Genomic DNA, 7,936 nt, shown 5'->3' on the forward strand with positions numbered 1-7,936 from the left:
CGGAAGTTACGTATTGCTAGATGTTTCACTCACTTTTCATTTTTCTCTTCATCATAAAGTGAGAAGCGAAGTGAGTAGAGACGTTTCACAACTCACTCTGCACTACTCACTTTTCACACTGAGCAGTGAGAAATGAGGAAAAAGAAGTGAGACGTCTCACTTCCCTTTCCTCATTTCTCACTTCTCGCTGTCAAAAGTGAGATGCGCCAAGTGAGTAGTGAGACGTCTCACTACTAATTTTGCGCTTCTCACTTTTTACAGTGAGAAGAGAAAAATGAAGAGTGAGAAGTGAGACGTCTCTCTTCTCATTCCTAATTTCTCACTTTTCCAATGATTTATTCGGCTAAATGACCTGTTCGACCAAATGTCCTATTCGGCCAAATGGCCCTTTCGGCCAAATGTCCTATTCGGCCAAATGATCCTTTCGACCAAATGACCCTTTCGGCCAAACGACCCTTTCGGCCAAATGACCCTTTCGACCAAATGACCCATTCGGCCTAATGACCCGTGCAATAATAACACTCACCAAAGGAGCGGACTACGTTCACTTTATTGACTATAAGAAAGCCGCTTTCCCGCGCTCGTGAAATATTTCGTTCAAGATGCCGCGGAAAGTGTGGTCCAAGATGAATACAAACAGGTGTTGCAGTATGCCAATTTCATGATTCAGCCATTTGGATTTTGTATGGGAGAGCACCGAGTTTGTTTATGTTTTGCATTGAAAAGTATTTTTCACCCGCGCCAATCTCTCCCATCTACAGTCAAAGTGAGTGAACCCTGATATAAGAACCCTGATGTGTCATCACTTGTCATCGTCGTCAGCATCAGCATCACTCATGGCGAATTTTCTCGCAACATTTGGACTATCGGTGCCTGTTTCGCTGCGATGGCGTCTGCTACGGTCGTGGCAGCGGTGGAGTACATTTCTCAACGGTGGTATCTGAAGTTCCCTCGACTGGCAATCAGTGGAAGCAGCCTCAAGCCCCAACTTTCTTGAAAATCTAAACTATTGAGTGGTTGCTGTTAGTGGCTTGAAGGCGCATTATCGATTCTTCTCAGGACCAACATTCTATACAAGGAAGGTTGAGCCGAGATGAGTTTGCTTAGCAAATTAATCGCTTAGCGACGGAAAAAGTTTCGGTAGCAGAAACGCTGTAAAAATAATCTGCATAGATGGCATTAGAAGCAGTCAAGGAAACTTTCTCTCCGGATTTTATTTGGTTTTGCTGGTGCTTTTGATTAGAAGAAGCATTATTAAAAATAAATCGGTTCTTTTCTAGACCAACTTTCTGTACAAAAGAAAGCTGATTCGAGAAGAGATTTTGCAATGTACAAACACATTCAATTAGTTATGGCAGAGAAATCAATCACAACGATGTCCTTATGCTGCTGTACAACATCTCATCCTTGTGGCGTGGTCTTTTACACAACCTTCTGATTAATTTTTTATCCCCAGTGTCCTCGGCCCCAAATAGCTCGTAGTTCAATAATAATATATTTTGTTCATGTTCATTCTCGAGTCTCGCTTTTAACTGCTCATTCCTTACTTTTAATTTTTTCCTTCTCATTTATCAAATTTTTATCCCAATTCTCACATCATATTTCTTACTTTTAGCTTTCGCTTCTCACAGCACAATTCCATTTAATTTCTTACTTCTCTCTCCGCACATCTGATTTCACACTCTTGTTTCTCACTCATTACTTCTGTTACTTCTTGATTTTAACATCTGAATTCTACATTTTCATTTCTTGCTCTGCACTTCGCACTTATCGCTTCTTATTCATCACGTCTCATTTTCAATTCTCATAAATCTCATTCCGCTTCCAACGTATCCGTCATGATTCCACACACTCAAATTTCACTTCTAGCTTCTCACTATCCATTTCTCATATCTCATTCTCTTCTTACTTACTTATGTCTAAATTTCCATTCTTCGTTTTCGTTTCTCCTTTCCTTTGCAGGTAACTCTCTCTTAATAATTTTCACTTTTATTTTCGCTTTTCTGAAACCAAGCGCGATCTTACACATAAATATTTTGGCCTCGAGCTCATTTAAAAATAATGAATTTTAGTTTTTTGAAAACATTTGTATAATGAACCCATTTATGTACAGGTTTACATCGAACTGGAATTCCACCCCTCTGCCATAACTACATTGGTTGAGTGAAACGTAAAAGAAAGGCAACGCAAAACTATTTTGTACGGGCATCTAACAGGAGAAGTAAACAGAAAATATTTGCAAATGATTAGAGAAATGTTCATTTTAATAACAAAGTTCAATCGACTGATTTGCTGCTGCAAGTTAGTCAGCAAATTTATCTGAAGGACTGTACCCACTTTCGAAGTAACCTCTAAATAGCAATGACTTCAAAAGCTTCTATCATACTAGCCGCAATGATCACATTGTTTCTCATCGATAATTCAGCCAAGTATATTGCATCCACTGTGGTCTCACCGAAGCAAACAATTCATCGAGCTCGAATCATAGGAATTTGAACATTCTTACCATCGATGATAGGAATAGTCAGACAAATTGTTTAAAGAAATGTCCTCGGTTATATACATGTGTTGCTCGTCAAGCAGGAAACAATTAGATAGATGATGCGCAACTTCAACCTTATAATGAAGATGTCCAGAAAGTTCGAAGTACGTAAAGAACGGAATAAAATACATAGAACAAATGAAAGGTGTTCAAAATTTATTATAGAGAAAACATCTCCGCACACTTCTTCGAAATCTGCAATTACATTATCAAAATGTAGTAACTAGAAGAAATGCATTCAAAAGTTTCAGGCAACATTTATACTTATCAGCATTAAGCTCAGGTTTTACGGAAAATGATCTCACCGTAGTTCGTCTTCCAGTTCTTTTGTTCTAACTCAAATGAAAATGAAATTTTAATTTGTCGTTTTACCATTTGTCGTTTAGCCGGATTTTTGTCCCCGTTTTAAAAGCTATCTTTACCGGGAATTATTAAAAAAAAGTGTTTAATACTGCATTTTTATATAACACTTTAAGCATACATGAAAATATCGGATTGTTCGTATGCGTAAGAGCGTCAGCGAATATAATATTCAGTGGAGATCCGAAGAGGCCGTGGCTTTGTGGAAGGCCGTGCTAACGTTCAGGGTGACTAATGCGATGGGCCCAGGATCGAATCCAGTGTAGGAGGAACTCCATCTGACGTAGATTTATCGAAAAGTGGTAGCTCATCAAGTATCGTAAGTAAGCATGAAAATAATATTATCCAATCCATTATTCACAGAGGAAAAAATAAATCATAGATGTTCCAACTTTTACAACATTGCAAGTCTTCGATGGTTTAAGGAAAATTGTGAGAAAAGTACAAAACAAAAATATCCGGTTTTGTTTTTGACGCAGGACTTTATCTGTCTTTCTATATTAGTACACTTTTGATTGCGTGAAAATCGAAGACTCACGAAAAACATGATATACTTTGAACGTTAATATCTCTGCGTTTCTCAATGGATTTCAATATTTTGGACCATTCGATCAAGGATGAGTCAACGCTTTCTATATTGTTCTAAAAATACAGATTCTCCAACTATTTATATAAAAGGAAACAACAAGGAAATAATAAATCAACCAACTCATTGTGATCTAATCCCTGTCTGAACAAGTTTTCACAGAGCGGACACAGCAGCACGATGGCACGATAGCATTTTCAACGGAAAACATCGCATTGATGATGGTCGTCGACGTCGGTCATCATTCAACCACAACGAACCAGCATTTTATGTGAAGAAAGGGTTGATTACAAAACCAAAGAATTTTACTAAAAGTTTACTTTCTGCCGACTGGAGGTGATGTGCGCTGCGCTGTCATGCCTTCTTACCCTTCGCACATGATTGACAATGACGATGATGGCAGATTCATCGTCCCAGGTTTTGGCATGCTGTGTCGAAGCGCCGGTACGCGCAAAACACAGGGGTGCATTGATCCTCTCAGCCCAGAACAGATCCTCACCGAAACTGCCATGTAAAAAAGGGTGTAATGAAAACCGCAGAAACCGTCTAGAGCAGCGGTTCTCAACCTGGGTACATGTAACCTGGGGGTAATTTCGTGACCCAGGTACCTCGGACGAAATTGCGTAATGGCGGACATTATTCAATTCAATAAAAAGTATTGGTAAAGTTTAATAATTGTATAAATTTATATTCCGAGACTTTGAATTGAACATAATATGATAGCAATTAGTAAATTAAAACATATCGAACCATGTCTACCAGAGCCAGAAGGACTGTGGCACAAAAATCAAAGAAATATCCAAAACAATCCACTTAATCGAAACAAAATTATTGAAAATGTATAGAATACACTTCTTGACTTAAATTTAAATTTGAAGGTTCAGAAGCCTTGAAGCAAAAGGCTTTTTTCAAAAAAAAATTGGTAACCTTCTTCTACGCGGTTCGAAAGCATCCTTCCAAGCAAAATAATTGAATATTAAATTTGAAGGTTAGGATAAATGTTGGAAGCCTCTTCTACGCGGTTCAAAATCCTCATTCCAAGACTCTTCAAGAAACTTGAAGCTCCTTTAGAGGGGCTCCAAATTCTTTCAGCCAATCCCACAAGTGGTTCGAAGCCTATTTTCAAAATGGTCGGAAACCTAGTTCAGGGGCCGAAGCCCACTTTCAAGAGACTCGAAATCCCTTTCTAATGGAAACTTCCTTTCGAGGGCCTGAATTCTTCCTTGAGAAGCTTGGAAGCCTAAGGCTCAGCAACGTCATTTTAAGAATCTCAATGCCTCCTTTAAAGAGACTCGAAAACTGAATTCTTCTTTCAGTCAGCCCCTTTGAAGTGGTTCGAAGCCTTTTCAGAAGCCGCCTTCAAAACAGATAGGAAGCCCTCATTCAAGAGGCCTGATGTCTACAACTGTCTTTTTCCAGATGGTTTAAAGCCTCTTTCAAAAGACCCGAAGCCCCTTTAAAGAGGCTCGAAGCCCATTTTCAAGTGGCTCGAAACCCAATCGAGGGGCTCGGTTTTCTTCGTTCAGAAAACTTGGAAACCCATTTTCAAAGGCTCAGCAAGTTGAAAACCACCTTCTAAGGGGCTCAAAATTCTCGCCAGCCCCTTCAAGAGGCCTGAAGCCAACTTTCAAGAGGCTCGAAACCCCTTCAAGTGGCTCGAAAACTTCCTAGAGGGGCTCGAATTCTTCCTTCGAGAAGCTTAGAAGTCACTTTAAAAGGCTCAGAAATGTCATTCAAGATGCCCAAAGCCTCATTTCAAGAGCCTCGATACAGTGTTGGGAAATTTAATTAAAACACTCTGAATATGCGAATATTTACATTTTATCCAGTAAAATTCTCTGCACCAAACAAGTGAAACAGTTTTCCAAAAAATGTACGCGACATCGGGACATTGCTTACGTTAAAGTCGTGCCGGCGTGCGGTCAAATTTGCATGAGATTTTTGTTTCGGCTCATGCGCAGCGCAAACAGCACATAATCGAGTGGCACATGTGGCGCGCAGCCTAGAAGGTGTGCTATCCGTAGGTACTTATTTATTCGTTCTAACCTGAAATGAGAAGGAGAATGAAATGAATACTTCCCATCAAAAACGGTTTTACGTTGTGAAATTATTGTACGAAAACATTAATTGTGAAGAGAAAGTAGAAAAAGACATGAGCTGATTGTCGTCTGCTTGGTGGCTGCTGCTGCGGCTGCCGTGATTTGTTTTCGGTTATTGCATGAAAGAATGAATAGTAAAAGAAATGTCAACATTCTGTCCCTGCCTGAATGACCCCTTCATGTGGTTAGCCTCCTTTGAAAGCCTCGAAACTCCCTTTAAGGGCTCGAATTATTTTTCAAAAGGTTAAGTCTACTTTCAAAAGGTCAGAAACTTCACTTCAAGATGTTCAAAAATCTTTTTGAATTTCTGATCATAATATCTGGTTTACAGTTCATCTTTGAGTGATAAACGGCTCTCTTTCCATACCAACGAAATGGTATTAATGAACATTATGCAACTCAAATGGTTGATAATATCTATTATAGCACCTATTTGGTGCTATAATGATAAACCAACATCAGAACAGTAGTTACATGACACATTTTGCTGAATTACTGGGTATGTGTTCAAATCGTGTATTCTCTGCGTCGCGTATAAATGAAATAGTTTGATGGACATGACATCAAAATTGTTCTAAGGCAGGTACAGCTATCGCTTCACGGCAAAATCGAACTATGCAATGTGGCACGGTAACATGGAATCTGATTGCTCTTGCAAACATAATTTATTGGCAAGAATGATCATGTGGAGTAAATTAGGATACAATGTTGGTACAGATTTATCAAATTGAAGTTCTTTTCGTCATTGCAAAATAGCGTAGTAACTCGTTGCAAACTCGATTTTTCAGCACTCTAGTATTCCAACTCGGCAAGCCTCGTGGATAATCGTACAACTGTGCTGAAAAATCATCTTGCAACTTGTTACAAACTCACTATTTTCAAGGTTCGAAAGCACTCTTTCAAAATAATCTTATGAGTTACGGTTATTAAAACAGGATCAATGAATACACACACACGAAGGGAACCTCTCAATAAAAGGTTGAGAACGCTTAGAGATTATACGGCGTATACCCAAGTATCACAAAAAAGAAATGTTCAGTTCAATCAAAGATGCCTATTTCGGGATTAAACCACTTTGGACGTTAATTTACAATGTTATGGAAACTCATATGTGAATATGTACAGTGAAGATATTGATTTGAAAATGTGAGGTAACCACTTCCTTCGATGGGACTCGAACCCATGACCCTACAGTACGCTAGACTGGTGCTTTAAGCAACTAAGCTACGAAGGACCTCCGTCGGACTTCGCAACCCAGAGGCTACAACGAGCTCGAGATTCCCAAATTGACGCATAGTCAAATCACTCGCAATCCATTTTCAAGCCAATACTTCCACATGTGTATTGTACAGTCCACATTAGAAAATGTTTTCAGGTGATAGTAAAATGAGCTTTTAGGAAAACAATTTGACACTTCTCATACGGAACGAGACCCGTCTGAGCGCTGATATAGCAAATCTGCACATGCAGCACGGAGATTTGTGAGTAATATTTATGGTTTAAAATCCACCTTTTAAAACTATGAAGCTGTCTAAAAGTGGGGATTTAAAATTAGAAATGGGTGAAATGCCCACCTTAGAGACAGCTCTGTTCCGTAATATGGGTGTTTTCATTCGTTTATGGTTGAAAAATACTTAGCACCTTTTCTAAGAATCTGTTCGTAGACTTATTTCAGAACAAAATTAAAATGTCTTCAAATAAAGCGTTTAGCTTAGTGCTATACTCGAGCTGTTAGCCTGGATCTGCCGTTGTCAACAATCTTCAAGGTAAGTGTTTCTGAATGTAATATAGATATTCGTCTCATACCAAATATTCCGAGAGTGATAAAATAATGTTGTGCTTTCCGTAGATTACAACGAAATTACACCATTCGGATCTCCTTTTGCAAAAGGCACAATCCAGTGAAACAATATAGATGACGGAATATATGGGTATCTAAAGACATCAAACTGAATTCTAGAATTCAGGGACTTGAAGAGCTCGCGACGAGGTCAACAGTTTTAATTAAGAAGTGTTTTTTAAAGCTGATTTGAAGCTTAAATATGTATATTTCACTATTAAGAAACAATAAATAAGTTAAATTTTGTGTTATGTAATTTAAATATTTCGCTTCGATATTAGTTTCATTAACAAATCCTTAAAACGCTGAATGATTCGACCAAATGGGTATTTTTCATCCATCTGGACTAGTTTTGCTTTTGAAAAGGTGGGTGAAAAGTAAACATCATTTTTGATATAAACCTCCTTCTCATTTATGGGTAAAGGCCATTTACTCATCTTTGGGTTAGTCCAATTCCAAGATGGGTGAAAAACACCCATTTCTGAGTTTTCCCATTTCTCCGTGAGGGG

This window comes from Armigeres subalbatus, chromosome 1, assembly GCF_024139115.2.
Source record: "Armigeres subalbatus isolate Guangzhou_Male chromosome 1, GZ_Asu_2, whole genome shotgun sequence".
In the NCBI taxonomy this organism is placed as follows: Eukaryota; Metazoa; Arthropoda; class Insecta; order Diptera; family Culicidae; genus Armigeres; species Armigeres subalbatus.